The following is a 17,660-nucleotide window of genomic DNA, read 5'->3' as shown; positions in this document are numbered from 1 at the left end:
CCAATGCCTCCGGACGCAATTGGAGAGACCGAAAACCAATCAGAGCAATGAAAGAAATTACCTACACGGACCCAGTTGAGTGTTGCACCTAGTGAATCAGCACGTTACCATAAAGAAGCACATGTAGACACTAAATACATTCAGAAAAGCGGCAGGTTCAAACACACCTGGCTCCACAGGAAACAAACAAGCTCACCTTGTTGCCTTTTGTGCAACTAGTCCATTGCAACATTTTACTATCTGGTTGTAGGTGTGGAGGGAACCGGGAATAAACAGTGCTATTTCAAGAAAAAGTCCTTATATATGACAGAGGTCCAACTAGCCCTGTTCCCAAGCCGAAGAATGAAACACTTTTTAATTAAACGTAATTTACAAAGACATCGTACCACACTTGATAGCTAATATTTTGTTACTAGCAACCTACATCTGTCCTCTATCGAATACAATTGCATTTTGGTGTCAGAAGTGGGATGGTGGCGCCTCTGGGACACTGAGACGGAGGAGGCTGGATACAGACATGACAGCCATGGTATACCGGCGGCTGGCATGGAATAACCTGCAGGAGCAGCTCCTAGGTGATGGAGGTCTAGTGTTAGCAGCACCCGCAGCCCCATGATCACCTGCAGCCCCGTGGACACCAGCACACCTGCAGATTTCTGCAACGCCAGTGTCCAGCAGCCTGGACCAGAGCAGTACTTGACTACTTTTGAAAGACTGGCTACAGTCTATACCAGCGGTTCCCAAACTTTTTCCCCCGCGGACCACCTTCTACATCCTGACTCGGCTCGCGTACCCCCACCATCCAACACATAAAAAGTAACACATTCTATTGACGCATTCCAGGCATCGTGTTTAATTAGCCGCCCTACATGATAACAAAATCAAAATGTGCAATTGGTCTATAAGCTCTCACGCTAAAAAGTGTGGAGAACCACATTAGAATGGTTAGATAGCATCTCACTGCAGACCACGCACTGTGGCTTTGGGCAGTCTGTCTCCCAATCCACGTGAAGCCGAGGGCTATATGCATCATCATACTTTCGTTTTCTTCGCACAGTCTTTTCTGTCTCGTTCTTTCTTTTATCCCCTGTGCTCCATCTCCACCTTCATTAGTCTGCCCCCCATACCATCCCATCGTTACCTGTGTCCTGCTCTGTTTCTCTCGCTTCTCCTCTTCGACCGCTTTAATTAGGCCTTTTGGACAGTGTCCCTGTTTTTAGCCAGTTTTCCATGTTTACGCAGCCTTCTACCTAGCCTATACTTCAACGAAACTGTGAAAACATAGCCTATTATAGTTTACAAATGATTTCCTATAATTTCACGTTTCTATATCATTATAACCCGATTCGAAATTATGTATTATTTATGAATTAATTTGATTATTAATTAATGAATAATTTTTAACTCCTTTCCGCCATTGCCCTTTTCATCTCGCGTACCCCCTAGTGGCAGCTCGCGTACCACCGGGGGTACGCGTACCACAGTTTGGGAATCCCTGGTCTATACCTATGTAGCCATGGCATGCAGAGCGATCTGCTATAGATCTGGAGTAACTGTGCACCAAACAGAAGCCCTGCCTCAACGGAGGCTTTTGCTCCATCCAGTCTGGGAAAGTCCACTGCGACTGCTCATTTGAGGGTGTGTGACTCGAGTGTGATCTTGAAGAATGGAAAGAACTTGATTGTTAGCACTTAATGCGTCAGCTTGCTATGAAGCTGAATTTTAATGTATTTTTCCCCCAGCACTCAGTGCTGTATGTTCCGGTACTCGGTGCCTTTTATTTCCCTGTCTTCCATGTTATAAAAAATAGACACTTGTTTTATAAACCATGTAACTATTGATCATTAAAAATAGACCTTAAAAGTGGTTATTTGTAACATGCTAATGTTTTTAAAGCCAAATTGCTATTATTTAAAGATAGGTTGTAATAGCTAAGTGGGAATTTATACTCGAAAGGCAAATGTTATTGAAGACGTCATTAAAGGAATGCATCATGGTCTGAAACATTCATTAACAATGTAACCATCCAAAGATACAGTTAGAACGGTGAAAACAAGAGCATATTAACAACAAGAACATCATTTAACAATTGTTTAGTTGAGGCATAACTTGGATGATAATAACAACGCATAACTATCCGAAAATGTTTTTATCACCAAATCCCTGAACTGTCCACGTTTGTGACAGACCAGTGCTAACGTTACCAGTTAGTCATACTAGCCTACGCAGGGCTGCCAACTTTTCAAAAAACCTTGGAGTGAGATTTGGTGGGGCCAACCAAAATTTTGCTGCGTAAATTTTTGTTTGGCTCATTCAGCATTATACCGTACAGTAAAAAAAACGCACATCAGTGGTTCTCAGGTGTAGGGACCAGGCATGGACGGATTATGAGCTTTCGGGCCCTTGGGCCCAGATGTATTAAGGGCTCCCCACTAATTGTCGTATATGTGGAAGGGGGGTTTGGGGGTACTCCCCCAGAATTTTTTTAATTAGTTTAATGTGATTTCCTGTATTCTGGTGCATTTTGGGGATGGGCAATACTAAATTCAATCAGATTCATAGCCTACATCCTGATGTGTTGATATTGAGGCAATGATTCCATGCAAAGGCTTGGGCTTCAGGGCCCCCTGACACCTTGGGCCCCTGGGTCTGGGCCCGGAAGGCCCGTGCAGTAATCCATCCCTGGGACCAGGGTCCCAGAGTTATATAAACATTGGTATCAAAGGGATCTAGCCTACTACTAGGACCATGGGCGTCGGAGGCATTGTGAAAGTGGGTGGGACATTTCAGTGGGGGGTATGGGGGTCCTCCCCCAGAAATTTTTTTTTGGACTAGATGCAATTTCCTGAATTCTGGTACATTTTAACAGGTTATTTAGATACTTCTATATAACAAAATAAAGCCAGCCTACGAAATTAATAAAAAGTAAATCATGCATAATTTAAAAATAACTCAATAGGATACTTGGCTACGCAATAAGGTTTCCATTACAGCACCGCGGATGGTTTGTTTGAAATCCCGACACATGGAACGTAATAGTGATCATCAAATACCTCCCCAGATTTCAGTGCCCATCAGTCCCAACATTTAACAATATAATCAAACAGTCCAAAAGTAAATTAAATATCAAACTAAACCGAAAATGTCATGCTTTAGAAGGCCTACCAGTATGCCGCTCCAAGAAACGCATGTCTCAAAATAAAACTTGCATAAGAAATAAAGGGCTGTCTCGAATACAATCCTGCCCCTAAAGGCCTGTACTTTGTCTTAAGACCCCGGCCATAATTTGAGGATTTACAGTATGTAAGTAGACAAACTGGCTTCAGATATCCAACAGAGTGAATAGAGATTGTGCAGTCTTAGCTGTGGTTAGTGACGTGATGCTGTTAATGGGGAGTTTTACATAGCCTAGCGTAAACCTATAGGTTATTATTTATTTGGCATACCTATAAGGCTTTTTACCTTATCAAAAGTGAGGGGGACGACTGATCTCTTCAACACTGCGGGGGATTTGGCGCTTGTCACTGTGTGTGTGACAGAAGCGGAATGGGAGAATGCGTGTAACAAAAAAAAAAAAGTTTATGAGCGATTTACGCGAAAATGGGAGAATCCAATGAAAATGACAATGAAGCACTAAACAGATGCTGAAAACAGCACTGGTATTTCACACGGCAAAAGTGGGGGTGGGGGGTCCAAACTAACAATTTTAAAGAGTGGGTGGGTGTTTTGTAAGAATTTAAGAAATGTTTGTATATTTTGCATCAATCAGATGCACTTTCAAAATAAATTCAGAGGTCAGACTTGCTTATTTTTATGGAAATATTTGTGCTGTAGCCTAAGCTATTTTGCACTTCAGAATTATAACCATGCACACACAGGTGCAATAGTTATGGTGATATTGCAATAAGTTCACAACCACAAAAACATATGCTACATTTTACAGTTCAGAAATGTGTGTACATTTCAGCACTCCATGAAATTATGCAGAAGTGGTCACCTGTGTTATTCAGCTAGTTTATTTAAGATAATATATTGGTCATTGTAATGGCCATAGCCTATAGCCTACATGCTATTCCTTTTTCAGGATGTACCCATATCTGCATGATGTGAATGTTTGCATATGGCTTATGTCAGGCTTTATATCAATATTTGTGTCTCGTTATTTGATTTTCTTCATATTTTTGCATTAATGTCACTAGGAAGCATGCCAATATAAATATATTCATTTATCTGTAATGGGATTGGCTGGAACCTGACAATATAAGAACCATGATAGTGGGATAATCTATGGCTGAGCAATTTACAAAAATGTATGTAGGCCTACTGACAAATAGTTAACATTAGAATACATTATAATTTCGCCCCAATGAGGCTATGTAGAAATGTGTTGCAATTTCAAAACCGGATTACTCAGGAACCACTTATTGCACAGAGGCATGCTTTATATCCTCGTATTCGGTAGGTTTGCTGTTTATTGTGAAATAGGGTTTTCCACGTGTTGTGTGAAGGGTTAGTGAAATATTAAACCGAGAGTAATGGGTAAATGCAAATATGATTAGCCTAAATTGCACGTCGGTTCAATGTTAATTCTCTCGCGAACCATTTATCACAGCAACTTGGCGCTAATATCATTGGAAAGCTTAGATTCCGCACGTTCACATGATGTGTGATATCATATGTATAGGTTTAGTTTAGTTGAACCTCATCTGCCAGGTATTTGACCTACCAGGTTGACACTTCAGCGTGAAAAATACTCAATAATACTCAAAGCATACCGGGGAAATGGGGGGGGGGATGCGCCTGGGACGGCTTCTGAAGTAGCATCGCAAATGAGAGAAAATTTAGAAAATTCCACAGACAGGGGGTGCTCTTGAACCCTCTCACCGTCTCTGAAAGCATAATCGTGGCTCAACAGGTAGATCTATAGATAGGCTAAACTCATTTTTCAGGCATCTGACCGACCGGGTTGACACTTCAGCGTGAGAAATCGGGGGTGTGGCGTGTGAGCGTGTGAAATTAATCAAATGCGTGTGTCTCACGGCCAATGCGTGAGAGTTGGCACCTATGCTACGTAGCATTCAGTAGCCTACACTAGCCTTACCATCCTTCATTATATGGTCTCCCTGCTTTGATCCTAACTTTTGCACTGTATTTGAATGTATAAAAGATGGACTTTGTCCTCTGATTCCATTGTACTGTTTATTTCAGGAGCAAAAAAACAAGCTTTCCGTTCAACACAAGATTCTTAGTTGTATGACTGCAGATAACGTTCTTGCTTGCAGAGCAGCTACCTGCTCATTAGTTTACCGTTGCCGCTAAAAACAGCACCCCCTATCGCAATTGAAAATTACTGTACGGAGGAGCTACCTCCCTTGGCCATTGAAAACTTAAGGTTACTCACGTAACCCCGGTTCTCTGATAGCATGAGTGAGGTATCTCACTATGGGACACGCCCCCTCGCGAGTTCCCCAGAAGCCATTATTTCATTACGCCAGCCACCATTGGCTGGACAACTGACGTATGCGACGTGGAGGAGGTACTTCCTCCTCCCTTATATTCTACGGCGCAACGTCATTGCTTCAGTCTAGCTAACCAACCTCTTCTCGCCACCGGCAAGGAGGGTGGTCTGGTGAGATACCTCACTCATGCTATCAGAGAACCGGGGTTACGCGAGTAACCTTAAGTTCTCTTTCAAGCATTCATTCGGTATCTCACTATGGGATATCGTGACTCCCGGATTGCCAGACAAGCTTGCGATCCCCAACAACATCAGTGCGCCCCCGGCGTCCCAGTGCCTAACACTGAATGTGCCAAAGTCGGGGCAGTGACATCAAGTCTGTAAAACCTGACAAACGTTGTCGGGTTTGCCCAACACGCTACCAAGCATACATCCTCTATGGGGAAGCCCTGAAATAAAGCCCATGATGTCGACATTCCTCGAGTGGAATGGGCTCGTAAACCGACTGGGGTTTGTAACCGCTTAGTCGTATAGGCCAGGGCAATAGCCGCCACAATCCATTGTGATAGACGCTGCTTAGTGAGCGGTCTACCCAGATGTGACTTTGCACAAGACACAAACAGCTGTTCCGTGTTCCTTAACTCCGCTGTTTTGTCCACGTATGCACGCAACGCCCTGACCGGACAGAGCTCATTCAGCCGCTCCTGCTCCGGGGAGGCGAAAGGCGGTGGGTTAAACGCAAATAGTTCAATCGGCCGACACGACAGTGACGGGTTGAAAACCTTCGGAATGAACGCTGGGTTGGGTTTTAATACAACCCTCGAGTCACCCGGGAAAAATTGCATACAGGCTGTATTCACAGATAGGGCATTAATATCGCTTACGCGTTTAGCCGTAGCCAAAGCCACCAACAAAGCCGTCTTGAGTGAGAGCACTTTAACATCCAACTGTTGTAATGGCTCGAAGGGAGGGCGAGACAGAACATCCAAAACCATCGGCAGATCCCATGAAGGGGCCAGTGGTTTAGAAACCGGGCGGAGGCGTCGAGCCCCTTTCATAAATTGACGTATGAGAGGGTGCTGGCCCGCTGTTTTGTCCTCAAAACCTACATGGCAGGCCGAGATGGCAGCCAGGTAAACTTTGACAGTGGAGAAGGACTTGTTTTTATCCAGTAAGTCTTGCAGAAACGTAAGGATAACGTCCACAGAGCACTGGAAGGCTATCGTCCCTGTTTTAATACACCAGTCATTAAATACACGCCATTTGCTATCATACAACGTCCTAGTTGATGACGCCCTAGCGATCTGAATGGTCGCTATGACATTGCAGGGCAGTCCTGCAGCTGTCAGATTCAGCCTTTCACGGGCCAAACCCAGAGGGCCAGGCGCTCTGGAGGAGGGTGAAATATTTCCCTGTTCGCTTGGGACAGCAGGTCCCTGCGGGGGGGCAGCGGCCACGGTGGGGAGTGGAGTAACGGGATTATTTCTGCTAGCCATGGTTTCCCTGGCCAGCGCGGGGCTACGAGAATGAGTGAGAGGCTCTGTTCCCGCACCCTGGCGAGCGTTGGAGTGATCAGTTCCAACGGAGGGAAGGCATAGAGCAGGACGTGTGGCCACTGGTGTGCCAAAGCATCTATCCCTAACGGGGCTTTCTGATCGCGCAGGGAGAAAAACATCGGACATTGCGCATTCTCCTCTGAGACGAATAAGTCCACTTTCGCTCGACTCGTTCGCAACCAGATTTGAGCCACCACATCGCTGTGGAGTTTCCACTCTCCGTAGCGGGGGTTGCCCCTGGATAATAAATCTGCACCCAAATTCAATACACCGGGGACGTGTGTGGCTTTCAATGACAGGAGCTGTGTGCTGCTCCATAAGATCAGTCTGTGTGCCAACGTGTGCATATGACGAGACCTCAGTCCCCCCTGCTTGTTGACATAAGCCACCACAGTGGTGTTGTCTGTTCTGACCAAGACATGATGCCCTCTCAGGATGGGCAGAAAATGTCTGAGTGCGACCCAAACCACCATCAGTTCTAGATGGTTTATGTGCAAAGATTGCATGTGTGAGTCCCACACCCCGTTTATCGACCTGCCCTCGTGAGTAGCTCCCCAGCCGCTCAGCGAGGCATCCGTCGTCACTACTTTCCTGTGTAGGACAGCACCCATCGTAGTTCCCTCTGTGAGGAAGAGTGGGCGTTTCCAGGGCCTTAGCGCAGCGCAGCAGGCTGCTGAGACTGCGACAGGTCGGTGGCAGTGACGCGAGGGATTCAATCCCAGCGACGCCGCCCATCGCTGAACAGCCCTCATGTATAAACGGCCGAGGGGTACAACCACCAAGGCTGACGCCATGAGGCCCAGGAGTCTGAGGCAGACCCTGAATTTCACAGTAACCCCCTGCGGAAAAGTGTGAGGCATGCGCGGAACGATTTGACTTGTTCCGCTGACAGGTGCGCTCTGAATGAGATGGAGTTTAGAGACAGCCCTATGAAGGTGGTGATCTGACATGGGCGTAGCACGCTTTTCTCCCAGTTTATTCTGAAGCCTAGTAACAACAGGTGCTCCATTAGGAGAGCCGTGTGCTGCTGCGCTTCCTGGTATGAGTGCACGGCCACCAGCCAGTCGTCGATAAAAGTAGCCAGACGTAAACCCTTTTCCCGGAGCGGCGCGATAGCCGCTTCGGTGACCTTGACGAAGACTCTGGGGCTGAGCGCAAGGCCAAATGGGAGGGCAAGCCACTCGTAGGTCACACCTCGAAAGGCAAACCTAAGGAACTTTCTGTGGGGCGGATAGATCGGGACGTGTAGGAACGCATCGGTCAGATCCACTGAGGTGAACCAATCGCCCGGGCGCACGAAGCGCATTAATGCGTCGTTGGTTAGCATCCTGAACCTGTACTTTCTTGGGTATCTGTTCAGTGCACGCAGGTCCAATATTGGGGCCAAGCCCCCCCCTTTCTTTGGGACCAGAAAATACCCCGAGTAAAAACCGTGATGGCTTTGCTCGATGGGGACTACTCTGATCGCTTGTTTGTTTAACAGGGAAATTATTTCCCCCCGTAGAACACGGGCAGATTCCCCTGTAGCGTGGGATTGTACAATCCCATTGAACGGGGGTGGGGGTGTAGCGAACTGTAGGCGGTAGCCTTTCGCTATAATCTTTATTATCCAGTCTGACTTCACGTGCATCCGCCAGTACTGGATGCGCTCGGTCAGTGGCGAAATGACGCCATCTAGTGGCGCTAACTGGCGCGACCGAGCTGGCGTGGGCTGCAACGCTAGCGTGCTTATGTTGCCCATCGCCCCCGGTGGAGCTTTGGCTCTGCCTGGTGGCGTTATTAGGGAGTGATTGCACGCCATTGCCACTGAACATGGCTTGTGACTTTTTGTGAGAGCTTTTTTTGTTCATTTGACAATTTTTTGCATTCTTTTGACGGATACGCCCTCGGCCCTCGGCCTGGCTGCGCACCGAAACATTTATTTTTGAAGGGGGGCACTGGTGTGTGCTTGTGAGACTCTGTTGGGGCTCGAACTGGCACTCCAGGTCTCTTCTCCGCTTCAGTGGGCTGTGAACTGCGAGCGCCTCTGTGGCCTCTGCACGCCTCTTGGGGGGCAGTGAACATGCCTCTTTGAACAGGCCCAGGAACGGGGCCGGTGTGAGTCGAGGAGGGGGGAGCGTCTGGCTGGACTCGCCCCCCCCTCGCCTGCAAGGCGCGTTCCTCCCTTTCCTCAATGAAGGAGCCTCCTCTGGTGCGTAGGCTACCATCAGGCAACTCAACGAGAGAGAATTTCCCCTGTGTGTATTGTTACGGCCCAGGCTCGTGTGGGCAGCAAACATGAAATGCAATTTCAATACTCAATTTATTATGACCGCCGCTAGCGAAGCGGTCATATAGGGATTGGCAAAGTTTTTTTTATAATTTTCCCCCCCCCCCGTCATCTACTTCCTGAAATTTTGGTCAACGATACCCGGGACATCGAAACACGAGGCACATGAAATTTGGTGAGTATTTAGCCCCACTAGACTTTTACGGAAAATTTTCGTTTGGTCCCCAGGGGCCACTCCACCCCCAGAAACCCAAAAAATGCAGTTTTTCCTAAATAACTACCTGAACCGTGGCACCGAGGATGAAGACATTTTTATGGTATGTTGGTCTCAAGGGCCCACATCAACCTAGCCCATAATCACTCATTTGTGATTTGCACCCCCCCGGTAAAAAATGAAAATGCAATATCATTCTGCTTTAATCACCCCTCTCTTCTGTTAAAGGAACACGCCACCCAATGTCAGTAGTAATATATGTTCTTACCTTAACTTTCACGAGTTGAGTCATACCTCTCCCATGTCGGTACGTGCACTCAAACGCTCTGGTGCGCGGCGCAAATGTGTTAGCATGTTGCTATGCTAGCGGGCTCAGACGTAGCCAGACGTAGAAGTAATCAAAAACATCCACGCTTTCCCGACTTAAATACAGTTACACGAGTAGTTGATTAAAATGTCTTCGGTCAAACAACATGAAACGTGGCGATTTTCCAAGCGAATAAACAGGAGAACTACAATGTTTCGCGCAATAGCACTTGGGAGTACTTCGACCTAGCGTAGCAATATTAATTAACACCTAATTGTAGATCCTATCCACCACAGAGTATAGAATCCATGCTTGATCGACCCCTCAGCCTCCCCCTCCCCTCTGAGCGAGAGAGAGGCACACACACACTAGAGATGCGCTGATGGGCTATTATTTCAACCATAACTGCATAGCAAAACTTATCATCCATCCGCCATCCATTAGCACCAAAGTTTTTTGACCAATTTTCAAAACAGCACCCGCCCACCATCCGCTGGTTGTTTTAATGTAGCCTATGGGTGATGCAGCGCTGCTAATGTGAGGCTAGAAAGCTCTTGCCTGTTCTAGAAAGACTGATCCAATGCAGCAAACTCGTGAAAAGTTAAGGTAAGAACATATATTACTACTGACATTGGGTGGCGTGTTCCTTTAAGATGTTCAGAACTGCACCAAATTTTATGTGTATGATTAACCTGACATTCTCTGGTGGTATGCCAAGTTTTGTAGAATTTCATTCATAAAAAAACTAAGTTTAAAAATGATGTGTACATTTAGTGACTGTACACTCATTGGCCTGTAGATGGTGGTGCACACATATACACACGCACACACACACACACACAGGCACGCACATAGTATCGGTATTGGCAATTAGAACGCCTGATACATAATTACAAATTCTGTAGGATTAAAGGAAAACCAAATATTCATCACCAATTGGCTGCATTTCCAGTATTGGCGTTAGGTAGTCGTTTGTCCACCAGATGGCGAATCGTTGCAGTGAGACGTAATTTTGTTGGAAGTTAATCTAGCTGCTATTCCACAGCTGGTTCCTTGAACCCATTAATCAGCAAGTTTAATTTTTGTTTTTTGTTTTTTTTATGTTGACCCGAAATCCTGGAAACCCAGGAACATAACATTGTTGGGCAGTGAATGCATGTAGGCTTAACTAGATTGTGGTGGATCAATATATTGCCTTCTTAAATCGTAAAATATTCTGTGGTCTCAGTTCACTGTTGAATGGGCCTAGCCTACCCTATGCTTGCTCAAAATATATTCTTTGTCTAGTAGAGGTGCTTCAAATTTGCGCTTTTAAAAATCGCCTGTCTCAGAATATGTAGAAGAGGTCCAGGGCAATTCCGCGCAAAACTGTCACATCCATATTTAGTTGGCGTTACGGACGTGACAGTTTTGCGTGGTATTGCCCCCGTATCGTTATATATATAGCTCTGTTCTCGCTGTCTAGCTTTCTCCTCTTTGAGCAATCGATGATTTGAAAATAACTTATCGTTAACTTAGATATCCATCTGATTGTTTCTTGTCCCGTCTCCTCCTCGCTCGTTTCAGGCTATCAGTGAGTCTCTTTCCCATTTGGCTACTTTACTCACTGACTTGACTTCATCAGAATTCACAGATTTCACTGGCTGAGTAGCAGCAAGCAAAATGATGGTTCCTGAAGCTCCTGAAGTAAATGCTGTTATCCTAACCAACAAAACATTTAGCGCAGCTTTGAAATCTTACGTGAAAATCTAAATTAGGCTATTATGGTCCGGGTCCGGATAGGATCACGTCAGGGTCCGGACTCGGACCGTGGTCCGCCATTTGGTGACCCCTGCCCTAGTCGAACCCATGTTCTCATGTGTCTCGTAGGTCACCAGTCCAGTCTTTGAGGCGGGCGTGAGAGGCGGCCACAACGTGTGAAAACCGCATGGCCCGGTGTGCCGCTATGCTTCTCCGGTGTAGGGCCCAGCCCAGCCAGCGGTGTACTCGGGGCACAAGGAGCCGAACTGCTTGTGGGGGGTGTGATTTCCATTCCTTCTGGCTTGCCCTGGCCTGACCCATGCCCGGTCTCGGCTGAGGCTGACTTCCCAGTCATATGTCCCTGTTCAGGACTGTGCGGCTCTGGCCTTCCGGTCGGTTGTACTTCCACTGAGCGATCTGCTGCTCGAAGATCCACACGGTTGCGCCAATAAAGTGTGCTGTTGACATCCACTACGAATGAGCGAGGAGCAACTTTCTGGATGCATTGGCCCAGCTGCCATCTTCCTGTGCGATCACCTGGCAGTGGTTTCATCCTGATCCGATCTCAGCAGCTCATTCAGCTTCACATTCACATTCAGCTCAGGGAGGTCCCTGGCGGTTTTGTCATAGGAGGATTTCGCCATCCGCCGTTTCCACTGCAACTTCTCTGCCACGTCGACCACCACATGTGGCTGTAGCAGGCTGTCTGCAACTTGCAGCGAGGTCTTAACCTATGTAGCCTATGTAGCTAGAGTGTATGCGCTTGAGTAGCTCTGCTCTCAGGGCCTTTGGGATGATAATGCACTGCCCCCTGTATAGCACACCATTTTGCACATTCAGCTCATCCCGGAAAGGCCAGTAGTCCCGCACTGCCAGTGGGGGGTGTCCTCCTTGAAGTCCGGCCACCCGTCCAGAATCACTGACTTCAGCTCTTGGAGCACATCATCCGTTCCTGTGTGCTGTGCTATTTGACGGAATCTGAAAGCAGTGACATTCAGGTGCTGGGCTTGGTCCAGCTGTGCGTACTCTGTCTGGGTGGCAAACACTGCATGTCGCACGTGTGGGGTGTCTGGCTTCAGCTTGGTTGTACTTGGATGTAGAGCTGTTCCAGGTGACAACTTCTCTTTGATCTTGCTGCTCATCACGTTACACGTGGCACCTGTATCTAGCTGACATGCTTGCCTTTTCTTGTTCAAACGTAGGTGTATAAACCATTTAAGCCCCTTTGATTTTACATTGCTAATGCATTCTGTGGCTAGGAACATGTCATCCGTATCTGTGTCCCCTTGCTCAACATCTTCCAGCACATTTACTTTTTTTGTCTTGCTGCTAGCCTGACACACTTAAGAAAAATGGTTTGAGATGCCACACGCCCGGCATACCTTACCGTAGGCTGGGCATTGCTCTCTGCCCCGCTTGTGGCGGTTTCCGCAGTATTTGCAAGCGAGCTGTAGATCTCTTGCCCTCTTCTCTTGAGGTTTACGTCGCTCGTATTGCTTGTTTGTTGCGTTTACACTGTCCATCTGCACTTTTCGGTCAGTTCCGCCAGACGACAAATTTCAACCGCTGTTGGTAACATCAGCTCCCGTTCACGCAACAAGCTTCTTCTGGTATTTTCACTTGCGACACCAAGTACGAGCCTGTCCCGAATCATCTCGTCTTTTAGCCCCCGATACTCACACGATGCAGCTCTTTCCCGTAGTCTCGTTAGGAAACTGTCTATCGGTTCATCAGTCTCCTGTTTGCAGCATCCGAACTTATATCTTTCATAAATCACATTTTTCACGGCTTAAAATACTCCCCCAGAGCATCTAGGATGGCGGTAGGGTCTTTCTTTTGCTCATCATCCAATATCACATTGTGCATATAGATATGGCGGCACTCGTTACCCATTAGCCGTCGTAGCGAGGCTGCCTGCACTTCCTCCAACTTCTCATCGAGGCCCGCTGCTAGCATAAAGTCCTCGAATTCCACACGGAAAACCTCCCAGTTCTTCGCCAGATCCCCGGACATCTGCATGCCCTCTGGTGCTGGAATCATATTGTTCGCCATATTTGCTGGTTCTATACACTCTTTTAACTTTATATCAGCTAGACCACTTCATGACACCATGTTTCTGTTCAAGCTTTTTATTGAATGATGCACAAAGGCTGCGCACAGCATTATGGGGTGCAGCATAACATAACATACCACTAGGTGTCGCTAGTAGCTCAATGCTCAACATCCATAAAACCTACCATGGATTAGGCTGGGTGAACCCAGCCTGATCTGCCGGCGATTTCTTTTTTGATTTCTTAAAAGATTGAGCTTGGTCTGGCAAAAGCCAGACTAACCATGGACCTCACAGTTGCAAAATGCAAGGGAACATGAATCAGCCTATATTTGCACAAACAATAACGGACAGCAGCTCTTCAACTTGGCCCGTTAAAATGTGTATCTAGAGACGCATTTCATGAAGGCCCTTTTGGACATGTCAGTTATTTGCACCACTGGGTAAAACTGCATTTTGTTTTAGACTAATGGTATTTAATTTGTGCATTGACAATTAAGTTGAATATCATATGAACTAAATGACTAAACTCTTGCATATGTAAAAGAAGAAACATTCACAAAATTCCATGACATGACCTCTCTTCTTAATAGCTGTTGAAAACTGCATGGATCTGACAGGGATTGTTTTGTTTAATAATAAATAAATAAATACATTATGCTGCTACCTTTTGCTTTTCCCAAATACAATGTAGCCTACAGGTGTACCTTTTATCAGTCCAGTTGCAATGGATGGACTGTGATGAACTTGTGATTGTTTAGAGATTTTAAAGGTTTATAACAATGCTACAAATTTTTTGGCAAGTGCTACAAATCTATTCACCTTTGCAGCGCCAGTAGGCTACTTTCTGTGCGGCCCGCAAACACACATGCCAAACAAGCATACACAAAAGTTTCAAGAGTGGGGGATGGAGTAGAAGATGGAGACAAATTGATTAATGTGATTTATTTTCGCGGAATGGATGAACAGGACTGAACGGTGGTCATATGTTGTACCGCTATGCGGTACATCTAGTTTACTAACAGATAAAATGTGTCTAGGGGATTTGATAGGGCTACTGGTTGCAGTTGCAAAGATGGAAATGCCGGAGAAGAGTTTGAAAGAATGGATGTGTGAGCACATGGGAAAGAGAAAAGCGTGTGTGCAAATGAGTGGATGTTGAGTGTCTGGATGTGGTGAATGAAAGTCTCGATGTGTGTGTGAGTGCAAGAGTCAGAATGACAGAAAGAGTCCCAGCCACAGTGAGGCTGATCTTCAGGCTTATATAGACCACTCCCACTCCAGGTACAATCAGTCAATTAACCACCCCACAGTCGATGCATAGCCCTCTACACAGACAGCAGAGGGAGCAGAGGGTCGTAACACCTCCCTTCCACAAGAGGATTCCTCTAGGAAGACTCAAGAAAAGAAAAAAGAAAAGACCCTCGGTGAACCCGTCCCACCTCCAGCCCTCCAGCATCCTGGGCCCTAGGAAAAACTGAAAGTTGAAGGGAGACAGACCACCAAACAAACATGCAATTCAAAACAATAAACAAAAATGCAATACAATATGATTAGACCAACTCAATTATATGTTTAAACCATTTCATCAATCAGGAAAGGATATGGCTTAAGGATTTGGTAGCAGGCTCAAGCTCCAGCTTGTAAACTGCTGTATAGAGGTCCATCTTCTGTTCAGGAGGAATGTGATCAGTTTGGTCAGTGAAAGAGAAAGAGTAGAAAGATAGACCTCAATAGGTCGTACCGCCAACCCAAAGTAGGAGAGTAAACACCACACACTCCCGAAAATCAACAACCAAACAAAAACTTGAGTCAAGCCACTAAGTAACACACACAGATACAGGAGCAGAGAAGCAAAGGGCACAGACAATGTAGGGATAGATGGTCGTTGGGATGCTGATCTCACCAGAGAACCTCTGGTCAGTTTGCACAGCTCTCCACCTACGCTACCTTCAACAAGCTTATCTCTGCTGTCAGCGCATGATTCTGACAAAAATTCATCACTGAAGACCTTGAATTCTGACAAAGAGCCATGCTCTTCAACACCTGTTACAGACTCTACAAGGTTCTCACCACCAGTCATACCCACAGTGAGGCTAGAAGGGTCAGGTTCTACTGAGCATTCAGCTGAACACGTAACCACAATTTGGTGCACACACACCATCTCAGAACATTGAAGTACCTGAGGAACCAACTTCTCAACTTGCACACCAACATGTTTAAGGCTCTTTTTACCAGAGTGGTTTGTATCAGGTGGGACCAGAGGACCTGTAGGCAATGGGTTAGCACTCAAAATCTTAGCTGGCGTTGCAACTTGATGCTCTCCCCACACATTCCCTCCAGCAAGGTCATTTCCCAACACAAACTCAACACCAGGCACAGGCAGAGTGGAACACACTGCAACCTCTACTGTTCCTGACACCAGACTAGAAGATAGTTTAACAGAATGCAAGGGTACCTTAGCAACTCTCATCAAAACCCTAAATTAGAACATTAGTCCCTGTAGCGGATTCCTGGGGCAGGAGAACAACTCCCTCTACCAGAAAAGACTGGGCCAACCCAGTGTCCCTAAGTATGCGCACAGGCACACATGTTAGATCCTGACCAGGCAGAGACACATTTCCCCAGGTGATGAAGGAGGAATAGTTAGCACAACCTTGAATGTCAGGAACAAAAGAACTCTGAGAGCGTCCACGCTTAGGCCTAGATGAAACAGACAAAGCTGCGGGTTTAACATTCTTAAGAGCAGGGCAATGAGAAGCGTTGTGCCCCACGTTCTGGCAATAGAAACAGACAATGGCATTGTTAGACAGACTGGGTTTTTTCATTCATAAAGCATAAGGGTGAGCCTTTAGAAATTAATGTTCAGACCTACCTAACAACTTCGATATAGTCTTGTCGAAATTCCGGCAAATCAAAGGCCTGCACCAGCCGGGAATCGAACCCGGGTCACAAGAATGGGAATCTTGTATGATACCACTACACTACTGGTGCCTGTCTTTGTTCTGCAGGATATGCTTTTACAAACAATCTATAGTTTGCTTCTCCAAAGTGGTAGAGCAGAAAACAATTTTCCTAGTACATGAAGCCAATCTCACTTTTTTCAATGCCTCTTCAGTCAGTAACAGTGAAAGATGTGGTAGATTTCTGCAGTTAGTCTATACTTGAAATTCCGGCAAATCAAAGGCCTGCACCAGCCGGGAATCGAACCGAGGTCACAAGAATGGGAATCTTGTATGATACCACTACACTTCAGGTGCCTGTCCTTGTTCTGCAGGATATGCTTTTACAAACAATCTATAGTTTGCTTCTCCCAAGTGGTAGAGCAGAAAAATAGTTTCCTAGTACATGAAGACAATCATACTTTTTTCAATGCCTCTTCAGTCGGTAACAGTGAAAGGTGTGGTAGATTTCTGCCGCAAGACTTTACTTGCTGTTACATTAACCGTTTAGACCCCAATGGAGTCTGCCAAGAGACACGTTTTTTGTTCATTCATAGAGCATAAGGGTGAGTCTTTAGAAAGGTATGTTCAGACAGAACTAAAGACTTTGGTACAGTCTTGTAGAAATTCCGGCAAATCAAAGGCCTGCACCAGCCGGGAATCGAACCCGGGTCACAAGAATGGGAATCTTGTATGATACCACTACACTACTGGTGCCTGACTTTGTTCTGCAGGATATGCTTTTACAAACAATCTATAGTTTGCTTCTCCCAAGTGGTAGAGCAGAAAAATTGTTTCCTAGTACATGAAGCCAATCTCACTTTTTTCAATGCCTCTTCAGTCGGTAACAGTGAAAGGTGTGGTAGATTTCTGCCGCAAGACTTTACTTGCTGTTACATTTACGGTTTAGACCCCAATGGAGTCTGCCAAGAGACACGTTTTTTGTTCATTCATAGAGCATAAGGGTGAGTCTTTAGAAAGGTATGTTCAGACAGAACTAAAGACTTTGGTACAGTCTTGTCGAAATTCCGGCAAATCAAAGGCCTGCACCAACCGGGAATCGAACCCGGGTCACAAGAATGGGAATCTTGTATGATACCACTACACTAGTGGTGCCCGACAAG

The 17,660-nt window shown here is 46.1% G+C and overlaps 3 non-coding genes and 1 pseudogene across 3 annotated transcripts; all 4 read right to left on the bottom strand.

Moving 5' to 3' along the window:
• Positions 1-6,809: 6,809 nt before the first annotated feature.
• Positions 6,810-8,815, bottom strand: LOC143119688 (uncharacterized; annotated as a pseudogene).
• Positions 8,816-16,517: 7,702 nt separating this feature from the next.
• On the bottom strand, positions 16,518-16,588 carry trnag-ccc (transfer RNA glycine (anticodon CCC)). The gene has a single exon. It is a non-coding gene; the product is annotated as a tRNA-Gly (tRNA).
• Positions 16,589-17,182: 594 nt separating this feature from the next.
• On the bottom strand, positions 17,183-17,253 carry trnag-ccc (transfer RNA glycine (anticodon CCC)). Its single transcript has one exon. It is a non-coding gene; the product is annotated as a tRNA-Gly (tRNA).
• A 328-nt stretch (positions 17,254-17,581) lies between these two features.
• trnag-ccc (transfer RNA glycine (anticodon CCC)) lies at positions 17,582-17,652 on the bottom strand. Its single transcript has one exon. It is a non-coding gene; the product is annotated as a tRNA-Gly (tRNA).
• Between the last annotated feature and the right edge of the window lie 8 nt (positions 17,653-17,660).

Source organism: Alosa pseudoharengus, unplaced genomic scaffold, assembly GCF_046254945.1.
Source record: "Alosa pseudoharengus isolate Yale_2024_CS ecotype anadromous, Long Island Sound unplaced genomic scaffold, YU_APseudo_1.1 YU_APseudo_1.1_scf_12, whole genome shotgun sequence".
NCBI lineage: Eukaryota > Metazoa > Chordata > Actinopteri > Clupeiformes > Clupeidae > Alosa > Alosa pseudoharengus.
The sequence above is the reverse complement of the archived record's forward strand: the minus strand, read 5'-3'. Positions and strand labels throughout refer to the sequence as shown.